General features: G+C 40.4%; 1 protein-coding gene across 4 annotated transcripts in view; it reads right to left on the reverse strand.

Annotated features, from left to right (window-relative positions):
• The window catches only part of DPF3 (double PHD fingers 3), a 275,329-nt gene that overhangs the window by 179,600 nt on the left and 72,638 nt on the right, over positions 1-23,091 (reverse strand). Inside the window, exon 1 of one of the 4 annotated variants that reach the window (XM_089521812.1) lies at positions 15,645-15,673. The exons of the other annotated variants lie outside the window; for them this stretch is intronic. The gene's annotated coding sequence lies outside the window, so the exon portion shown is untranslated. Of the gene's footprint in view, positions 1-15,644; positions 15,674-23,091 lie in introns of those variants that run through there. 4 annotated transcript variants of the gene reach the window in all.

The raw sequence follows: 23,091 nt of genomic DNA on the forward strand, positions 1-23,091 counted from the left end.
TCCAGCCCCAGTCTGCCCCCATTGGCCAGCCAGACTCAGGAGGAGGAGTTCCTCCTCTGTTGGGCTGGGCTGCAGCCAGAGGGGAAAGGAAAGGGCCATTTCCTTTGCCCTTTTTTGGTGCCAGGGAGGAGGAGGAGGATGAAGAGGAAGAGAAGGAGAAGGAGGAAGTACTGTATGTGTTTTTTAAACTGTATTTTTAAAGTGCATTTTAAGCTGTATTTTTAAGCTGTATTTTTAAAGTGCATTTTAAGCTGTATTTTTTAAACCTTATTTTAAAGTGCATTTTAAGCTGTATTTTTAAAGTGCATTTTAAGCTGTATTTTTAAACTGTATTTTTAAAGTGCATTTTAAGCTGTATTTTTAAACTGTATTTTTAAAGTGCATTTTAAGCTGTATTTTTAAACTGTATTTTTAAAGTGCATTTTAAGCTGTATTTTTAAACTGTATTTTTAAAGTGCATTTTAAGCTGTATTTTTAAACTGTATTTTTAAAGTGCATTTTAAGCTGTATTTTTTAAACTGTATTTTAAAGTGCATTTTAAAGCTGTATTTTTAAAGTGCATTTTTAAGGTGTATTTTTAAAGTGCATTTTTAAAGTGCATTTTAAGCTGTATTTTTAAAGTGCATTTTAAGCTGTATTTTTTAAACTGTATTTTAAAGTGCATTTTAAAGCTGTATTTTTAAAGTGCATTTTTAAGGTGTGTTTTTTAAACTGTATTTTAAAGTGCATTTTAAAGCTGTATTTTTAAAGTGCATTTTAAGCTGTATTTTTTAAACTGTATTTTAAAGTGCATTTTAAAGCTGTATTTTTAAAGTGCATTTTTAAGGTGTATTTTTAAACTGTATTTTTAAAGTGCATTTTTAAGCTGTATTTTTTAAACTGTATTTTTAAAGTGCATTTTAAAGTGCCTTTTCTGTGTATTTTTGATGCTTTTAATGCTAACAATTGTCCCTTGCTTCGACAAGGATAGTGTGGTGATGATGTGATTTGAGTCAGCTTCTGAAGTTGAGAGAGTGTCACCTTCCAAAGTGTGGTTTTGGTGTATTTTTTGTGCTTTTAATGCTAACAAGTCTCCCTTGTTGTGACAATGATGGTGATGATGGTGATGGTGATATTGATATCTGCAAGCCTCTCAGGCATGGCCAATGTTAGCTGCTCTGATTTTTACAAACTCATGTGCAGTGAAAAAAAATCAAAGTCCCTTGACTAAGTACACACTTCTGAGAAGTAGAGTTGGTGCAAGAAACCTGAAACGGCAAATCCACTTCTTGTGAAACCACCTTGACATGTTCAATATGCATAGCCATGTTAAACCATGCTAAGTGTTAAACTCAAGGGTTTGATTATGGAATAAGCCTCTGAACTATGCAAGAGGCCATGTTAAGTAAAGCCACGGGAAGTGCCCAAATGTGCTGTTGTGTGTGTTTTGGAATGGAGGGGGGTGGTTTGGGCAGAAAAGGAAGTCCATTTCTGCCATCTGACTAGGAATAATGCCCAAATGTCCTCCATTTTGATCATGCCTAAGAAACATGCATTTATATTAACATTTTTAAAAAGCATCAATTTTTTCCGCATGTCCTCCATTTTTATAAAATGTGCCCTACATTTGAAAAGGTTGTCCTACATTTGCCCTACATTTGTCCCGGTTTGGAGGTCCTGACTTATGGCAACCCTACATATTACCCAAATAGAAACTGCCAAAATACATAGTAGAATTTACAAGAAATGCAAAGAAGCGGCAGGAGAAATAACTTGGATTCACAGGAGGATTTGAAACCAAGGAGGTTCTAGAACTAAAATGCAGAGAAGAACTACTATACTCCTTAGAATCTGACTGACTAAGCAGTGCGTTCATAATTGTGCCCTAAAAGTTAAAAAAGTTAAAAGTTAAAAACCCATGCAGCTTTTAAAAGTTGAAAAATGTAAAGTGCAGGGGAAAAATTAAAATTATTCTAGAGAATGTACATTGCACAGTGTTATATATTCCTGGTTCTACTGTATGGCATGGAATTATGGATTTTAACAGAAGCTACCACTAAAAAGTACTTGAAATGTAGATTTGCTGCAAGATATTAAGAATTTCCTGGAGACTGAAAGTGATCCACAAACAGGTTTTCAGAAAAGTTAAAAAGATCAAGTAATCATATAACACCTAAAATGTAGAAAACTAAAATATCTGAGTCACAACATGAGAAACAAAAAATATATAAATCACTACAGCTGATTGATTATTCAAGGCAAAATAAATGACAAAGAGTAGGAAGAAAAAATCTTGGCTGAAAAAACTTAAAGGTTTGACTTCAGTACACTGTTTAGACTAGCCAAAGATAATGTGTCCCACCTGCAATTGGGAGAAATGAGAAGAAGAAAGGGAGGGAGAAGCAACTGAGAATGTTCAGAACACTGGAGAAATTTGTTTTGATTTCACACTGGAGTCAAGAAGCAAATTATCTAATTATCTCTATTTCAGACTGGCTGTGGACAGGAAAATGTGAGCCTTCTTGTTACATCTTTCCACAAGTTGTTGTTGTTGTTAGGGTCACATAACAAGAAAACAAAGTTTTCACAGTGCACATCCAGATAATACCTGCGCCACACAGTGCAAATAATTTTTATGGGGTTTTTTCATCTAAAATTGGCTTCATTGGGAACATATCCAGTCATTAGTTGCCTCCTCCACCCCAGATTTAACAATAATATTCTCAAACTAGCTGACACTGTGGAACACTTCTTTGTAATACAAGAGATGCCAACTTCTTGCATTCAGGGGAAGGGTCGTGGGTATTTCCAGCATCTTTAGTAGTAACCCCAGTTGATTAAGGTTTCCATGTCACACAGCTCATCTGTTTAAGTCATCTAGTGGCAGTACAGGCAGGTGTGTCATTGATAAAGCAACTGTTGTGCAGATGGGATCCACAGCAGTGTTTGGGCCAAGTTATTTAATAGCACATCATTCTTGATTTAAGAGGGTCCTTTCTGCCCCACATCACACTTTCCTGATGTACCAAAATATAATCATAGACAGTATAATTTAGTTTTGTTACTGCCTTGCAGTCACTTCAGTCTTAAAGAACACTACCTCCATATAGGAGGCATGACTAGATCATCCCAACACAATTGTAATGCTAATTGATCTGTTGTACCCACAGTTTATGAAATTCAAAGGAAGAGAATCAGAAAACTGATTAAACTACTGCATATAATTCTGTCCGCGAGCAACTAGCGCCATGCAGTGAAATAATTTTGGCTTCACAATATGATTCTTGTAAATCACAATTATATTTAACAGCTCTATAATAAATTTACATTAGCGTAATAATTAGATTTTATTTTGCTTCTGAGCCTGGCCTTGAACAAAACAAATATACAGACAACGATATTTTCAAACATCCATCTGCCCTGAATAGATTTGCAGTAATAAAAGCATGATAATGCATATGAAACACAATCAACATACAGAACAAAACACTAAACAAACATCACTGATCTCATCCAATAAGTTATTAGCTCTAACAAGAGACACTCAAGATTAAAAATTAAAATTTCCAGTCTCCCTTAAAGACCCTCTTTAGCTTTGCTAATTAAAGTTTGTTTGTTGTTTAATTCATTTTTCATTTTAGCCTATGAAGTTAATATTGTTACTGTAGAAATACCAATGACATCAGCAGACTTACACCAAGAATTAAACTTTATCATATTCAGCAGCCACTCTAATGAAAAAACACACTCAAATATGATAATGGACTATCCATGGAAGCAAGTATTTCTGCGCATCAGTCACAATTTCACCTGTAAAGAGAATTGAGGTACACCAAAAACTGGACTCTATTGGATGAAAGCACCCTTCCTTCCTTATTATCAAAGCATAAGTGTTTATTGCACTGCATTTCAAAATAAGTGTTGCTTAAATCCTTGTATTTATTTATACAATATCCTTATATTATATATATCTGGTTCTCCATATGACATTTTAATTGTGACTGCCATAACTGATCATAGTTAACTATGCTGGATAGGGCTGATGCTGGATAGATCTGTCCAACAACTTTGGGAGTTGCATCTTCTCAACTATGAAGTCTCCTGTTTAGCTGAAGACTGGAGAGTGTGTAGCTCTCCAGACATTATATTGATCTGAAAGGCTTATTCCAACCAAGCCTTCCTCAGTTTAAGTTTATATGATATACAGTTCAGTTTCATAGAATATATAAGTAAGATCAAAACACGGACAACACAAATTATAGCTTATTTGGTGACAACATCTCTAGGGCCACAGTTATCCATTCTTGGCTTATAGCATGCTGTGATATTCCAGCCACCAGTAGCTAGGCTCGTGTCTGTTTAGTGGTAGCATCTACCCTTTAAAGTGGCTTCCTTGAAGCTGTCTCCTGCCAGCATCCAGAGAAGTGAGCAAAAACTTATTTCTTTAGTTAGACTTTTTGGATAGGTGCTACTGTTGGTGAATCTTTCACATTTAACCTGACTTTGTATCTTAGGTCCGGTACAGACGGGCAAAAAGCACTGGTCTGTGGGCAGGGTGAGGTCTGAGCCTTCCCACGCTCACAACCATCCCTGCACTGCCCGGGTGCCATCTTTGCATGCACTCGTTCAGATCGTGCACACAATGATGATGTCCTTTTGGTGCAGCACCCAAACCGCACTGCACCAAAGGGGCATAATCAAGGCACCTGGCATCAGCTATGGCGCCTCTTCAGAGGCACAAAAAGGAGCCAGAAAAACTAGCTCCTTTTTGTGCTCTGCAGAGGCCTGCTCAGTGCTGGGGCGTGCATTTGCTGCAGCACCAATCTGGGGCAGAAAGGGGCAATGTTTTACCACCCCTTCCTGCCCATCTGTACTGGGCCATAGTTGTTATATACATTTTATTCTGTTTGCTACTTTGTGCATTTGGTCCAGACTGCAAAATTAGCAAATTAATAAAGAAAGCATAAATATTCACAACTCCTCCCATTAGGTCCTGTAAGGGATGATGGAAATAATAATCAAGCTATATGAAGGTGCTAGGTTTTATGTGGAATGAAGAACAGGCACCATCTTATCCTTTGCTTCATGAAGCGAATGACTTGCCAGAGGCCTGTTGGCTTGAGTACTTTGGTAATGGCAATATGTTCCCTCTTTCTTTCAGCACAGCAGCTCCTCTGAAGTTTCATCTCATTTCACAAAGGATGCTGAAATTTCCCAAAGCTGTTCATGAGGCATGGCCCTGTTTAACCTCAATGTCATTCCTCGCCATAAACACAACATATAGACAGATGCAACATTCCCTAGGGCAAGTGTGGAGAAATCCACAGCATAAGATTCTATTTTATGGTCCCTGAAACCTCCAGGAGATCCCCCAAGCTTCCAGGACCCTTACATAATGGCTTATCTTTCTCCTAACCTGGGAACCCAGGCAGCTCACAACATAGACTAAAACAAAGCAGCAAGATCTGAAGTGTGGACACCTTCTTCAGCTCTATATAGTAAGCTGTTTTCATTTTAAGAAATGGGTACAGCCAGCATGATGTAGTGGTTTGAGTGCTGACCTAGGGCTCTGGGAGATCTGGGTTCAAATCCTCGCTCAAAAAAATGCCATGATAGGTTTGTATTAGGTTTTACATAAGTCAGAAACAATTTGAAGGCACACAACACAGATATAGAAGAAACCTGAAAATGTTCAGCAAGGGCCCAAAGTGGTAATCCTACACAATTTTTTCTTGGGAGTACAGTGGGCCCTCCACATTCACTGGGGTTAAGACGCAGGACCCCTGGGAAAGTGGGGAAAACTGCAAATAACAAAAACATTTTTTTTACCTGAGAGAACACCAGTCTAGGAAGCACTAGATCCTCCGGTGTAACTCTATGGTCAATCTCCACTGGAGATTGACCATAGAATTGTGCTGGAAAACATCTATAAATGCCTAGGGAAGTGTTCTCTCTAGGAATCTCTAGGTTCTCCAGCGCAACCTCTTATGAAAGATGGACACAGAGTCATGCTGGAGGACCTAGAAATTCCCAGAGACAACATATTAATCAAATCTGCAAATAATCAAATCCACAAAAGTCAAAACCACAAATATGGAGGGTTGACTGTATATCCTAATGAACATTTTGGAATTAACCCCTAAGTAAACATACAGAGGATAAAATCAGGCTGTTTGTCTGCCTTTTTCTGGTGTGTAAAATATAACAGAAAAGAGGATGGAATATTTGTTCTATTTATTATTTTAAAAAGTTCTGTGCTGTGAAATACAATAGGACATGGGAAAATAAATTGAAAGAATTCAGACTGAGTTTGAATCCTTTGATCAAGGGCATAAAGATATTTCTTAAATAACTCCTGGAGTTTAGCAGTGGCACTGTTGGGAAACTCTTCATCTTCCTCCTTTGCATAACAAGCAGATTTTATGAGCTTTCTGTGCTGCAGTTCTTAAGTTCACCAGCCTGGTTCAGCTATAATATTGAGTATGGTTTGGAGTTAAGTGCATAAAGGTCTAGCTCATTTACTCCCTTCTCCACTCCCAGTCACACTATAATATAGTATAAGAGTATAAGAGCAAATAGGATAAGTTCAGTATTAGAGAAATTGCATATTATTCCTCTTACAAGGAAAAAAATAACATGTAAAAATCTTACACTGGTTTGTTAAAAAATGATGTTTGGTTTAAAGACTTTCAGAATGTTTTTTCCAGTCTTAAGATTGCAATTCTCTATCTTTCATCATTGCACTGTTGGGAATGAGTAATACCACTCAAAAAGGAAGCTGGACTGGGCTGAGTCAAATTTACTCCCAAGTTATTATAGCAGTTGCAGCTGGTAGCGCTTATGTCATTGGGGCAGTGAATCCAACCTAGGGTTTTATTTGAACTTTAAAAGAGCTATTCAATGTGGCAAATCTATTTGGGCACTTGCATCCAGCACCTTGGAGAGCAATTTTATTGTTCAGACTGACATCAGAGCTACCAGCCATCGCCAATTCAGCACTGTATTTATTCCTGTTTGGCGAATGAAATCTTTGTGCCTCCCTTTGAAAATTCTACAACATGATCTTCTGTGTGCTTACTCTCAAGTCAGTGTCACTGAATTCAAGTAATATTCAGAGACAAGGGCCTGTTACAGACTACCAAAATAAAGCTGCTTTGGGTCTCTTTGGAGGTATGCTATTTAAATGATGCAGGGGTCCTAAGAGTCTGGAGGTCGCGCCAAAGCCACACTCCAGTCTTAAGCACCAGAGTTCAGCATTGGTGCAGATTCCGGATTCTTAGGATGCATGCATCATTTAAACAGCATACCTTCAAAGAGACCCGAAGCAGCTTTATTTTGGCAGTCTGTAACAGGCCATAGACATCTTAGTCAGGAATATCGGTGTGCAAAGGGATACTGTAGTACCTTTGAGATTAACGGAGCAAAAGACGTTGGAGCATAAATAGACTTGGTCTACTGCCTCAGATGTATGAAGTCAACTGGTGCCCAAGAAGGATTTTTATAATCAGACTGTATGAATAGTCATGGAAATGCAAAACTTGTGGATATGGTGATAAGAGGGAAATCTGAGTTTTAACTATACAGTAAGCCCTTCACATTTGCTGGGGTTGGAGCACAGAACTTCCATGAAAGTGGAAAAACTGGAAATAAAAATACACCAATTTGTTTACCTCAGAGAATACCTCTTTAGTAATCTCTAGATCCTCAAGCACAATTCTGTGGTTACATTCCACCAGAAGTTGACTATAGAATTCTGCTGGAGGACCTAAAAATACCGAGATAAGTGTTCTCTAGATATTCCAGCAGATGTTGAGTTATGCTGGAGGATCTAGAGGTGTTCCTAGAGAGAGCATATTAATCACATCCATAAATAATCAAATCTGCAAAAGTCAAAGCTGTGAATGTGGAGGGCTGACTGTAGTTGTCGAGAAACAAAGGCAGAAGGAAAGGTATTGCCTAAGGCTAGGTTGAATGGATGACCATATCAACGTGGAGGGAGTTTGGGAATGTGTGTACAGGCTGGGAACCAGAAAGGAGATGTCATAAACTGGCCAAAAGTGTCCTTGTGAGGCTGGGGAGTTAACCAGTGTTATAAAAGGTGTAGTATGCCAGGAAGCAATTGTATCTGTTCATGTAAGTTTGATTGTAATTGTGTGCCTATTTATCAAGGCAAAAGCCCCACAAAAATCAGTTGCAGCTGCTTTTATAATAGACATGTACAGAGAAGCACTAATCTACATTGTAAGATTACATTAGGTAGTGGTGTCACTAGGGTTAGTGTCATCCAGTGCAGTAACTCATGGTTTCACCCTGCATTGCTCCCTCCCATACCACTCCATACAGAATCCTTAGTAATGTTTTTTGTACTGTTACTCATAAAACGTAATTCCCATATATCACTTAATGTAATGATAATAGTTATGACATAAACAACTAGCACAATTAAAATTATACTTTTAAATTACAACATCATACACACAGCCTAAATGTATTTACTTATGCATCATTTCATGTGCTTAAAGTGAAAATTTGGTAAAATGTGATGCTTTTAAAGTTTTTTTTTTCAAAAAAAACAAGTTTTTACTTTTTTAAAATTTAATTTTTTTAATGGGACACAAGTGAATGCCACAGTCTGTTTCTGCCCCAAAGCAGATGTTAGAGTGTCACCCAGTGCAGTCACACACCCCACATCTCCTAGTGACACCACTGCCATTAGGCAGAATGAGACAGCCACATCATCCAGCAGATTTTGGATGTCATGAAAGGGCATAAAATAGCTGCTTACTTTGCTATTACTGTGAGAGATACATAAATATAGATATATAGATATAATTTTTACTTCCAGGAACAGGGAGAGGCACATGTAGGACTGTAATTAATTTCCTGACTGGTTTTGACTACTATTCACCTTGATTTTTGTGGGTCCTTGCAGATGATACTGCCTACTTCTGAGGCAGCAATTTTCTTGGACCATTGACTGGAAGCTAAAATCTGTCAGTGTGTCTCTTCTCAGAGCAGATCTACAGAACCCTTTTAATCATTTGATTTTTCAGAAAGCTGAAAAATGGCAGCACCATTTATAAAAGATGAGACATTGTACAGTTTTTGAGGGAGGGAAGGTGGTTTATTATCTTTTACAAACTTAAAAGCAGATGATGACTGTATGATTGGACGCTAGGAAATAATCCCTAAAGGGCCCCTAGCATTACCTCCACCTAACAAACCAGTTCAAAGAGAGTGGTGGGGCAAGAGATTTCTAGGATGGCTCCGCCATGCAGGAACTCTTTGAATAATCCATAGATGAAATTAATGAGCATTCCCACGAGTTTTATATTTAAGTAAATCAATTAACTAATTAACTAATTATGATATGTTTTCTTCAGATTCCCTTTTTTATTCCCGTCACCATTAATAAATCAATGAGACTCATTTGATCACAATGCTGGCTGATGGCTTCCATGACAATAGAACTTTACACCATTCAAGGTGCAGAATCATTCATTCATTCATTCACTTTGTTCCCCCTGAGTCCCAGTGCAGGACTTAGAACAGTATACAATGATGCAAAATAAAAAGCTAATAACTTCTTTTACTCAGTTAAAAAACAATTAAAGAAAATTTCTAATAAAAGTACATGGATTAAAAACCATTTAAAATCTAATTAAAATACAAATTGGCTTATATTTGTCAAATTTATCACTGGTGTGGCTGTTTTTCTCTTCTTGTGTGTCTATTTTCCTGCTTTTGTTATACTGAAATATAATAGTTTGTGACTCAGAACCTTTTTGTGTACTTCTGTTAAGCAATAACTAAATAATTGTAATTATTTTCAATAAAATAAAATGCAACACAGTTGAATATAACTGTCAAAATAAAAACACAGTGCACCACTTTCAACACCCTTCTGTCATGTGATTAAAAATCAAAGGTTTGCTTAAATAGAGAGGTCTTTGCCTGACAACAGAAACAGAGCTGAGGGAAGCTAACTGGATCTCTTGTGGGAGGGAGTTCCACAGCCTGGGGGCCACCCCTTTTAAGGCTCTCACCAATATTATGACCAAACATGCCTGTGGCGGGGGTGGAAAGAAAGCCCTTCTCTGAAGATCCTAACATTTGGACTGACTTGTATAGACAGATATAGTCTTTTAGCTATGGCTTGTGATTAGATGAATGGGTACCATAATATCTTATTGTCCTCATGTGTAACCTGTACTCAGAACAAGAGACTGCCATTAGAACAGAATATGGAAAAACAGAATTGTTCCCAATCGGAAAAGGGGTCAGCCAAGCCTGCATACCATTGTCCTACTGATTCAACCTCTATGCATAAAATATTGTACACAGAAGGGGCTTAGACTAAGAATCCAATCAGTGAAGATAAGAGGAACACCCTAAGATATGCAGATGACACAGTACTACTAGCAGAAACAAAGACCTGGAGCAATTACAGAAAATCAAGAAGGAAACTGCAAGACAGGCTGAATGCTAAACATCAACAAAACAAAAATAATGATCACACAATATTTATAAGAATTTATTCTAGTCAAAGAGAAAATTGAAATAGTCAAAGAATTCCCACACCTTGGTTCAAATATAGATCAGAACAGAGACTACAGTCAAGAAATTAGAAGACTAGGATTGGGAATGACAGCTGTGAAAGAACTGGACAAGATCATAAAAGGTAAAGATACAACTCTTGAACACTAAAGTGAAGATCATCTAACCCACCATTTTCCACATCCATCATGTACAGATGTGAGAGCTGAACAGTGAAAAAAGCTGACAGGAAGAAAATCAACTCATTTGAGATGTGGTGCTGGAGAAACGTAATGATGATACCATTAATGGGCAAAAAGACAAACAAATGCCTTCTAGAACAGATCAGGCCTGAACTCTCTTGGAAGCCAAGATCGCTAGAAAGGCTGTCATACTCTGGCCATATCATGAAGAAAAATGAATCATTAGAAAATATAATGATGCTAGGAAAGGTGGAAGACAGTAGAAAAGAGAGGAAGACTGCATGCTAAATGGTTAGACTCAATCAAAAAGACCACAGGCCTGAGCAGAGAGGCAGATGACAGGGGTTCTTCGAGATGTCTCATCCACAAAGTCTCACCATGAGTCCAAGTCAGCTCAAGAGCAGTTAACAACAACAACAAAAACAGTCTTTTAGACAGGCTGGACCCGAGCTGTGTAGGGATATGTGGATTCCAAAACTATTTATAGATATGGCTTAGCAGCACATTGGATAGCTCCCCTGGACTTAAAATCTAGAGCACATTTATGACCACACTAACGTGGAAGTCACCACTGTTTGTTCATCTTCCCCTTTATATCAAAAGGTTCCCACCTATGTCAGAGCAACAAACCAGCCCATGCTCCAGTCTTCCTTTATGCTAAAATCTTACTACATAGATAAATAAATATCCATGTGACACACCTCAGTGGTTCTCAAACTTTGGTCCTCCAGGTGTTTTAAACTTCAGCTCCCAGATGTGCCAGAGATTTTGGCCAATGGTGAGGGCTTCTGGGAGGTGAAGTCCAAAACATCTGGAAGTCCAAAGACTAAACATAACTAATATATATTGAATGTAATGCTATTCTATGCACATCGGTTAGGAAGACAGTCCTGTATGTATGTTTGGGGGGGGGGGGGTGTTAATATCTAAGAAGGAGATATGTTAGCCAGAAATCAAATGTATTCATGAATAATCAACAAATCTTCCAAAGCAAAGGTTTTGAAACTAGATTACAAGTGAGTTACAGCTTTTATATATTAATTATAGATGGAGATTTCCACTTAAGTGAACGGGTTTTTCAAATAGGTATTAGAAATTACATATAAACTTTTGAAGAAGGACGGTTGTTTGGGGGGACAGTTAAAAGAACCTGGAACAACAGATAAAATAGATGGCTCTTACATTTTTCATTTGTGTAGATTCAGAGAGAGAAGTTATTAGACAGATGAGGCCATATTAATAACTACATTTTTGTTACAGTTACAGAATTATCAATTTTTAATCATAATGTCTCTTAATTAAACTAAGAAACTCATATGCTCAACATTTGAATAAGTATTAGCTGGTTTTCAGTTTGGATTGACTGATCTGTACTGTGGTGAATATATATGTGTATGGGCCTTCAATGAAAAGGTTATTATAAAACATGGAAACATATATTTTGATCATATACTTTATTATAAACATATTATAAACCTTGTGCCTTAAAGATGCATAACTGACTGAAGAGAGATTTTATTTAAAAGCCCCAAGCCCAAACCTCAATATTCAGGAAATAAGTCCAGCAAGGAAAACAAATAGCGAGCACATGTAGGGGTAAAGTCAGAAAAGCTAAAGCACAGAATGAACTCAGGCTTGCTAGAGAGGTTAAGAACAATAAATGGGGCTTTTTGGGTATGTCTGCAACAAAAGGAAGAAGAAGGAAACGGTAGGGCCACTGCGTGGAGAAGATGACAAAATGCTAACAGGGGACAGAGAAAAGGCAGAATTACTCAACACATTTTTTACTTCAGTCTTCTCAGAAAAGGCAAAGGGTCCTCAACCTGAGAATAATGGAGCAAAGGACAGAATAGGGGGATTTCAGCACAGAATAAGTAAAAAGATAGCATAGGAATATCTTGTTAATCTAAATGAATTTAAGTCTCCAGAACCAGGTGAACTACATCCAAGGGTATTAAAAGAACTGGCAAATATAATATCGGAACCATTAGCAATAATTTTTGAGAACTTCTGGAGAACAGGAGAAGTCCCAGCAGACTGGAGGAGGGCAAACGTTGTCCTTATCTTCAAAAAGGTTGGAAAGGGGATCCCAACAATTATCATCCAGTTAGTCTGACATCTATGCCAGGAAAGATTCTGGAGCAGATCATTAAACAGAGAGTCTGTGAACATCTAGAAGGCAATTCTACAATCACAAAAAGTCAACATGGGTTTCAGAGAAAGAAGTCATGCCAGACAAACCTGATCTTTTTTTTTTTAATATAAAATTACCAGCTTGGTAGATGAAAGGAATGCTGTGGATATAGTATATCTTGATTTCAGTAAGGCTTTGACAGGGTTCCCCATGTCATTCTTGCAAACAAGATTGTAAAATGTGGGTTATACAAGGTAACTGTTACATGGATTTGTAATCGGTTGACCGGCCGAACCCAAAGGCTCCTTTTCATCCTGGAGAGGTCCCACAGGGCTCTGTCCTGGGGCCAGTGTTATTCAACATCTTTATCAATGACTTGGATGACAGAATTGGGGGCATACTTAGCAAATCTGCAGATGACACCAAATTAGGAGGAATAGCTAATACTCCAGAGGACAGGATCAAAATTCAAAATGACCTGAATAGACTAGAAAGCTGGGCCAAAGCTAACAAAATGAAATTCAGCATAGAGAAATGTAAGGTACTGCACTTAGGGCGGAAAAATGAAATTCACAGATATAGGATGGGGGACACCTGGCTGAATGAAACTACATGTGAAAGGGATCTGGGAGTCCAAGTAGACCACAAGTTGAACATGAGTGAACAGTGCAATGTGGCAGCTAACAAGACCAATGCAATTTTAGGCTGCATCAATAGAAGTATAGTGTCTAGATAATAAAATACCAAGGCTGGGTTGTATATATTTAAAAATAAAATAAAATAAAATACCAAGGCTGGGTTGTATATATTTAAAAATAAAATAAAATAAAATAAAAAACCAAGGCTGGGTTGTATATACAGTGGGCCCTCGGTATACACGGGGGATCCATTCCGGACCCCTCCGCGTATGCCAAAATCCGCGTATGCTCAAGTCCCATTGTCCCCAATTGGAGACAAAATCCCCCTCCCTCCCTCCCTCCCTCCCTCCCTCCCTCCCACCCACCTATCTATCTATCTATCTATCTACCCTCCCTCCCTCCCTCCCCCTCCTGCTTACCTGCTCCGTCACCATACCGCCTCCTCCTCCGCCACCGCGGGAAAGTCCGGGTGCTGCTCGTGGAGGCCAAAAGGCCTGCAGGCTGCACCCGGCTCTTTCCCAGTGGCGGCGGCGGTGAGGAGGACGAGGCCTGGCTTTGTCCTCCTCGCTGCCACCACGAAAGAGCCGGGTGCAGCCTGCAGGCCTCCTGGCCTCCAAGCTGCCCCCGGCCCTTTAAGAGCGGCGGAGGTGAGGAAGACCAGGCTTGCCCTCGCCCTCCTCAGCCCCGCCGCCGAGGAAGAAGGGCCGGGGGCAGCCTGGAAGCCTCTTGGCCTCCAAGCTGCCCCCAGCCCTTTAAGAGCAGCGGAGGCGGGTAGGGCCAGGCTTCCTCGCCTCCGCCGCTCTTAAAGGGCCGGGGGAAAGGCCGGGTGCTGCTCCTGGAGGCCTCCAGGAGCAGCACCCGGCCTTTCCCCTGGCTGTGGTGGAGAGGAGGCCAAGGAGCAGCTCCAGAGGCCTCCATCCTCCGCCGCCTCTGTGCAAGGGCCGGGTGGTGGGCTGGAGTCCAAGCCAGCCAACCATTCGGCCCCTGCGCAGAGGTGCTGGCGGCAGCGAGGAGGCCCCAGGCGCTCGTCCTCCTCCTCCTCCTCTCTGCCGCCACTGCTGGGGGAAAGACCGGATGCTGCTCCTGGAGGAGGAGGTGGGTGGCTGGCCAGCCGCGATAGCGGCCGCGGTAATGGCCGCATGAGTGCGCCCGGCCTGGAGGCTGGGCCCAGGACAAAGGCCCCAATTGGGGGGAACCGGGCAGGGGCAGGCAGGCCCCCAAAAAAAGTTTTGTCCCGGGGGCTGCTGCGTGTCACCCCAAATGGCTACGCGTGTCAGCACTGACACACATGTCATAGGTTCGCCATCACTGCCCTATGAGGAACGACTTAGCAAGCTGGGGATGTTTCGCCTGGAGAAGAGAAGGTTAACAGGTGATATGATAGCCCTGTTTAAATATTTGAAGGGATGTCATATTGAGGAGAGAGCAAGCTTGTTTTCTACTGCTCCAAAGACTAGAACGTGGAACAATGGATGCAAACTGCAGGAAAAGAGATTCCATCTCAACATTAGGAGGAACTTCCTGACAGTCAGGGCTGTTCAACAGTGGAACAAACTCCCTCGGAGTGTGGTGGAGTCTCCTTCCTTAGAGGTCTTTAAACAGAGGCTGGATGGCCATCTGTCGGGGATGCTTTGATTGAGATTTCCTGCATGGCAGGAGGTTGGACTGGATGGGCCTTGTGGTCTCTTCCAACTCTATGATTCTATGATTCTATAAAAGTGTCAAGATAGGAATAAGATGAGGTGTGTGTGTGTGTGTGTGTATGTATATATATATGCACAATACAAAGGGAGAAAATGTTCTGGAGTGGCTCCAACAATACCAACTACAGGTTGAATTTCCGTTATCTGAAATTCTGAAATCTGAAATGCTCCAGAATCCAACTCTGTCCACATGGCTGGCTGAGAAAGTAACATTTTTGCTTTTTGATAATTGAACACAAATTTTATTTTATGCATAAAACTATTTAAAATACTGTGTATAAAATTATGTTCAGGCCATGTGTATAACATGCATATGAAACATAAATGAATTTGATGACTTGGGTCCCATCTCCAAAATATCTCAACATGTATATACCAATATTCAAAAATCTGAAAAAAATCCAAAATCATCCCAAACATTTTGGGTAAGGGAGATTAAACTTTTACTTACATTTACTGGGATTTCTCTATGGGCTTCTTCTTTAAAGCACAGAGAGAAAACAGATGGCAATTATTTTGAAAAAAGACCTCCAAATGTAAAAGTATCAGAGCAAGTCTTTGTGTAGATGGACACCTATTCAAATAACAAATCTTATTCTAAAGTCCTCAAGGTTGTCAAATATCATCAACGTCTCCCCCCCCCCCAAAAAAAGTTTAATTTTATTGAAAAATAATTGGGAGGAAGGTTAATAATCTATAGTGTGACTTTCTTGAAATGTTTGCACCAAGTAAATACATTTGGACCGTTGATATTTATAGCATGCCTACTTGTGCTTCTGTTTCAAGTGCTTTTATTTCCATGACACAGTTCCACAAATAGTAAATGAAAAAGATGGATTCCAAAAGTTCCACATGGCCAAGATGCATTCTTACTGGATATGCTGTAGAACTAGCGGTTCAGCTAGTCCTGCCATCTCACATTACAAATCACTCATCATCAGCATCAATCAACAGGAACATCGCATTCATCAGCTATCATTACAGAAATGATGGCAGACAAAGTGGGCTTTTCATAAGGTACAAGATTTTTGAACTTCTGATGTACACTGTATCATTATTGACTATTTTTACACATATTCCCAAAGGTCATTCAGTTTCTCCCCCCAAAGCTCCAACGGGATCAGTGAGATGTAACTTCTGTCAAACCTACACACACACAAATAAGAGTATTTTCCCTGCAAATCTTTCTTTGATGCATACGTGTGCAGGTTAAGGGAAGCATTATACTGTGCCAACATTTTGAATCCTCTGCCTCTTAATTAACCACTTCACTTCAGATTGCTTAGCCCCACACTCTCTCATCCTTACAAATTTACTCTTTTGAGCTGGTACTAGCCTGTTCTGAAGCAACTGTATTCTATTTGCTAGTTATTTGTCTTTTGCCTATACAGTATAGTTTGCCATTTATGAAGCTCTGCCATAGTGTTCCCAAAAATTCCCATCAGAAAATTCCCTTTCTATTCAGATAGGGGTTCTTCACTCCAATCTGAGAAGAACACAAGATCTCTTGTAGGCATATATATTCAGAACATGTATAAGTCCATATGTGTGCTCTGAGAGTATACCTAGTAACAAAGGACAGAGCTTTAGTCATTTGCCTCTTCTGATATGTATAATACATACATATACATACACATATGCACATTGATATCTGTTGGGATTTCATTCCAGGACCCTCTATGGATACCAAAATTCATGGATGCTGAAATCCCATTAAATACAGTGGCATAGTAAAATGGTGTCCCTTATGTAAAATGACACTAACTAAGAAAACCATTTTTTCAGGGAGGGCAGGTGCTTTAGCAATAAATAATCCTAATTATTAAGCATCCTAGGTCTGGGTGTTTTTGTTTTGATGGCGATTGCTGTTTACACTGAGGCCTATAATCATTTAGTTGAACTGAATGTGTTTTCTGTTATGGATAGTCAAAATAGGAAAAGTTTCAAATTATTATTATTATTAACCTTTATTTATGAAGCGCTGTAAATTTACACAGCGCTGTACATACAATCTTTTAGTTAGACGATTCCCTGCCCTCGGGCTTACAATCTAAAAAGACATGACACAGAAGGAGAAGGGAGTGGTGGAGGGAAAGGGTAAGCGGTCCAGCAGTTCCTCTCTACCTCCAAGGCCTGGACCAAGGCAGATGGACTGGAGGGAGGGCGAGGCTTCATAATGGATGGTTAATCATTTTCCAGGGAAAATACATACTCTCAAGTAGGATAAAACATATACAGTACATAGCAATACAGGAAATGGTTCAATAAACAGGCACCACAAGAACATCAAATAGTAAGCGACAATTATGCAATGCCTGGGAACGCTTCTCTGAACAGGATGGTTTTCAACTCCATTTTGAAGCTGGTTAAAGAAGTGATGGCTCTTGCTTGTGGGGGAAGAAGGTTCCAGGAGTGAGGAGCAGCGAGTGAAAAGGGGCGAATCCGGGATGGGGCAGAGGAAATCCTGGGCTGAGACAGGAACCCTTGACTATACTTTGCACAATGAATATACTTTGCACAACCAAATCTGAAAGAATCTGAAAGAATACTGGCAGTTGCCCAAGCCTATGCTCCTTGGAAATAAGATACTGCTTTATTGTGAGTAGCTCAAATTGCCAAATTTTGGCAGTTCGTAGGGAACACAGTAGGAAAATCCTGCTCCCTAATTTTTCCTGTGTACTCACCTGGAGAGTTATTGTTTTATATTAGCACAAGCCATGATAAAGGGATGCCTAGAACATTGGCAGTGACAGCACTGTGCAAGAGCTGACAGGCAAAAGCAAAGAACAGGCCAGGAATGGGTGTAGAGTTACTAGCCTATTGAGGAGGAAAGTCCTAAAGAAGGAATGGGAAAACCAGAATACTAATTAACGAAACAGTGTGGATGCAGGAGGCATGCAGAGATTCTCTCATCTCCCCGCTCCAACCATCTACATGACAGTACTGCTTTGTGGAATAGAACAATAGGTACATTATACAAACCTATAATTATCTCAAGAAGAGTGATAGCTAATTCAAGGCATTACATGAATGCTGGAATACTGGATACAGACCCAGAAGAGAGAAACAACAAGGAGAGGGGAGTCTAAGCAAAGACTGAAAACTGCCTCATGCAAAACATCAAAAAGGGTAGTTCAGGTTCTGTTCAAATTTGCTTGGATTCTCCCCCAGTCCCCATTCACTGCCTTCCCTTGGTGATTTAAGACACAGTTCCTTCTTTCATGCGTTTCTTGGCTACTATTCGGGACATCATTTTTTCATAACAGCATGGATTTAGGAATCCCGCAGCCCGGCTTCCATTGCTGCCTGTGTAGGATGGAAACGTCAGGCTAATACACTGAAATTTACTTGACGCCTGTGAAACTTGCAGACAACAGAAGGCAGGAGGGACAGAATGAAAGGGCCAGAGATTTAAAGGATTACATTTGTGTGTACACAGAAATCATCTAACTACAGTTGGAAACAGCTTCTAAACCTACAGTCTCACTTCAATGAGACAGTAATACCTCCAAATTGGAGGGATTTTCAGAAAATAAAATAAGGGCAGAACTGTTCAAAACAAGGGCCTTGCCACTTAACATATTAAGCAATTTTGTGGAGCAGTTTATAACAAGATTAAGAATGTTCTTTCACATAGAGCTGGACAGATGGCTTATTCTCTGAGCAGCAAAAGCTTATTCCTTTGTATTATTTACCACAAAACCCATCTTGAGGTCTTACTGACATTCCAGGTAGGACCATACAAAGCTGAAGCTGCCTTCTTATTATTCTTCTTCCTCTTTTTTTTTTTAAGGAAATGTTACTTTTTTGGACTATGGTTCTCAGAATTCTGCATCTGACACAGTCACTAGGAATAGGCCCAAGCTCTGCTTATTCTAAGCTGAAGCATTGGTCCATTAAGCTTAATATTGTCTACATTCAGGGTGTCCAAGCTTTGGCTTACATATGACTTCCATTTTCTGTCAGCCCCAACCAGCATGTGGTCAGGGATAGAAAGAGCTGGAGTCCTGTGACATCTGGAAGGCAACAGGTCTACTTGCAGATGCCAAGGATTGAACCTGAAACCATGTGCTCTGTATTGAGTTAAGACCCTTTCCAGATTATGAGTGCAAGCCTGTGAAAAGTAAAGGTGCATAAATACTATTAAAAATCAATGGACTTCAGACATCCTTTTAGATTTTTCTAGACTGAGTTTAAGTCTCCAACATTGTAAGTACAGCCTTCACTGAATTGTATATTTATTTTTATTTATTATTTATTTATGGTGTTTACACCTGCCCTTCAGCCCTAAAGTTGGACCAGCATTAGCCAAACCCCCATTGTCCAAACCTCTTCATCATCGACATTCTGTTTTCCCCACTTGACCCCATAAACTCTGACATTTTAAAAATTAAAACTGTGGTCAGGTGACACCAGTGTGTGGTCAAGATAGGAGAGTTAGTAATGAGGAAAACCAAATAAGGCGTGGTACAGAGCACCAAAAAGAGGCGCCTCCCCGGCGCCTCTCTTTGCTCTGCAGGAGCACCGCAGCAACCAAATTGTGCAGCGCTGCTGCGCGGCAAAAAAGGTGCACCCAGAAGCGGCTCCTTTTTGTGGCGCTACTGCGATGCCACAAAGTGCCAGAGAAGGCGTGGTGACATTGCAGCTGCCTATATAGTGCTGCGCAGGGTTGCACGCCCCGCCCTCGAGCAACCCTAGCATGTCATGGGCACGCCGCAAAGGGCCCGTCTGTACCAGGCCTAAGTTAGGAAAGGCTGTAGCAGTCTGCTTTTGACTGAGGCTACTGGAAAGGACAAGACTTCACCCTTTCATCTCCTCACTGAATTACTTTTATACTTTGAACTCAGATTGCAACAATTTAAGTAAACTGAAGATAAAGGAAGAAAGTTGGAGAAGGAAAGAGAAACTGGGGCATTTTAAAGGGAACTGAACATGTGGGATGACAGAGGATTAATCAGGACTGTCTGTCCCTGCCAAACCAGAACAGTATATGATCCATGCCTATCATAGGAATAATCCTATCTAAATTGCCTTTCTATTTATCCAGTTGGTATTTATAGTTTATCTGAAGCTGGTTGATAATTCTTCCCTACTATTACATGGACTTGTGACTAACCCGAATCATATGTCTCTTCTTCTCTTTGTCACTGTCACGCGCACGCACACACGCACACACACACACCACTTTAGTTGTTGATATATATTTCAGACAATAGCTGAATTTTAACTTTCAGATAGAAAACAAACATTAAATGCAAGGCTGCTTGCTTGGCAGCACAACTCAGCTCAAATAGCCATTTTAAGGGCCAGTAAAGACATAGCCCTAGTTGACTATTAACTTAGAATTAAAGCAAGGATGGGGAGCACACACAGATTTCCAGACATTGTTGGACTGTTGTTCTCATTGTCCCTTATCATTGTTTATACTGGCTGCTGGGAGCTGCAGTTCAACAACATCTGCAAGGTCACATAATCTTCTCCACCCCTCAGTTAAAGTATCATCAGAAACAGGTCAACAGCTTCCTCCTATAGTTCCTCCCCACTCTTGTACAGGAATCATTCCTTTCTTTGTCTTGACTCAGTGTTAAGTAAAACCAATTTGAAGCCTAACACAAACTGATTGTGTTCAAACTCTAGTCCTCAGGTGCCAAAGTTAAAACAAGGTTATAAATCCAGCTGTGTCAACTCAAGTTAAGGCTGTCAGAGCAATGATAGAAAAATTTTACCCCTCCTGCAACAATTAGTTGTAGTGAATGGTCAAGATTTAGCTCTGTATTTCACATACAACACTAGTGGAACTTGAAGACACATACACACAAAGCAAATAGGGAAAATATATATACATAAACTTTTGGAGACAGAACTCTTGCCCTGAGATTCCTCCTCCTCCTCCTCCTCACCATCCAGACTGGAGAAGAGGGTCCAGACCCTGAGATCTGGAAAACCTAATTGTTATCATTATTTTAGAATAGTTGTGAGGGTGTATATGTGCCTTTCAGTCAACTGTCAACTTGTGATGTCCCAAATAATTTCATAGGGTTTTCTTTGCCAATGAATACTGAAGGTGGTTTTGCCATTTCTTTCCTCTGAAAGATAGCCTACAGCACCTACTTTTGTTGGTGGTCTCCCATCCAAGTACTAGTCAGGGTTAACCCTGCTTAGTTTCTTAGATAGACAGTTTCTGGTACCTTTAGAGTAATTAGGCATCGTTTTTTAAATAGTTACCATTTACTTTCTCAAATCCCAAAAGGAACTAAATACTCATGATTTAGTTATTTCCTTTAAAAAAATCTGTGATCCTCTTCTGTGATCCATCCTGTCATCACCTTAACATCTACAACAGATCAGAAGATAATAACATGAGCCAGCACTTGAACTATATGATGTTCCTATTGTCAGGGATGATGGGAGTTGTAGCTCTTCACCTCTGGCTCGAACTCACCACCTTGTTACGCACCGGCGCTGACCAGTTTTGGCCAGTGGTTAAAGCTTTGCTCTAAAGCAGCAGAGTTACAGAGAATAGGCTGAAGACCCTGACAAACTCTCCAAGCCTTCTCACTCTTGCTTCCACAGAAGTCTTCCCACTTCTTCAGGATCCAGCTGGCTCTTGTATCTTCACCCAAGACACCAGACAACTCAGTAGTCTTATATAAAAGATCTACTTTATTCTACTATATACAGCTCCAAAACTATCCAACACAACTCCTCACTACTATCCACTACTACCCAACTACTACCCACAAAATACATTGGGATTCATAGCCATTATTATAGTCATTGCAAAATACCACCCACTGTTGTCTGTTTCCACCCAGTGGGCGTGTACATCCACTCTCATTGGTTCTCTTGGTTCAACCCACAATTAATGATTTCATCATCTCAGCCTTGACCACTTAACAATTCTCAGGTGTGTTCAATTATCCACTTTGCATTTCTGTCCTTGGCATTTAGGACTTGTTAATTCCATTACCTTATACACCTGTGTGGCTTCTAATTGCTTCTGCTGAGTCACCCTGACTCTCACATACATGTTTTATTTCTTTGACTGTATATCCCATGTTGCTTTTTCCTTAACACCTATTTTACCAATTTATGGAGACTCATCCTTGAAAAGTTTAAAAGGAACTTTTCAAAGTTAACGTTTGAGCTCAACAAGAAGTTATCCACCACTAGGCTTGCCATATCCCACCTGGGGGCGGGACTTTCCCGGTTTGGGGCAGGTCTACACGGTCCCGCCCCGGTTTGCCCCCGCCCCCGGGATTTCCCCCACCCCCGGGCTGAGGGGAGGATTCCTTCCCCGCTTGGGCTCCGCCAGTGAGAACGGGGCCCAGGCGGGGAAGGAAAGCCTCCTTGAGGGGAGGATTCCTTTCCCGCTTGGGCTCTGCCAGCGAGAACGGGGCCCAGGTGGGGAAGGAAAGCCTCCTTCAGGGGAGGATTCCTTCCCTGTTTGGGTTCCGCCACCATGGCAGCGAGAACGGGGCCCAGGCAGGGAAGGAATCCTCCCCTCAAGGAGGCTTTCCTTCCCCGCTTGGGCTCCGCCGCCGCTGCAGTGAGAACGGGGCCCAGGCAGGGAAGGAAAGCCTCCCCTCAGCAAGGCTCCTTTTCAAATGTAGGACACAAAAAATGTGTCCTACATTTGAAATTTTTGTCCTACATTTCTCCCAGTTGGAGGTCCTGACTTATGGCAACCCTATCCACCACTGACTGACAATTCTAATGTTATGTCATATGGTAACACCTTAGTTATTTGGGAAAGTCAATTGCATTAGTTACTTTTAGGTTTTGAGTCAGATGTATTTCGGACTTGGGCTGCATCTAACCTGTAGAATTAATGTAGTTTGATGCCATTTTAATGTCTCAAAGCTATGGAATTCTGAGATTTGTAGTTTTGTGAGGTA

The sequence above is a fragment of the Sceloporus occidentalis genome, unplaced genomic scaffold (assembly GCF_023333645.1).
Source record: "Sceloporus occidentalis isolate IW3139 unplaced genomic scaffold, rSceOcc1.0.p SCAF_4, whole genome shotgun sequence".
NCBI classification, from domain to species: Eukaryota; Metazoa; Chordata; class Lepidosauria; order Squamata; family Phrynosomatidae; genus Sceloporus; species Sceloporus occidentalis.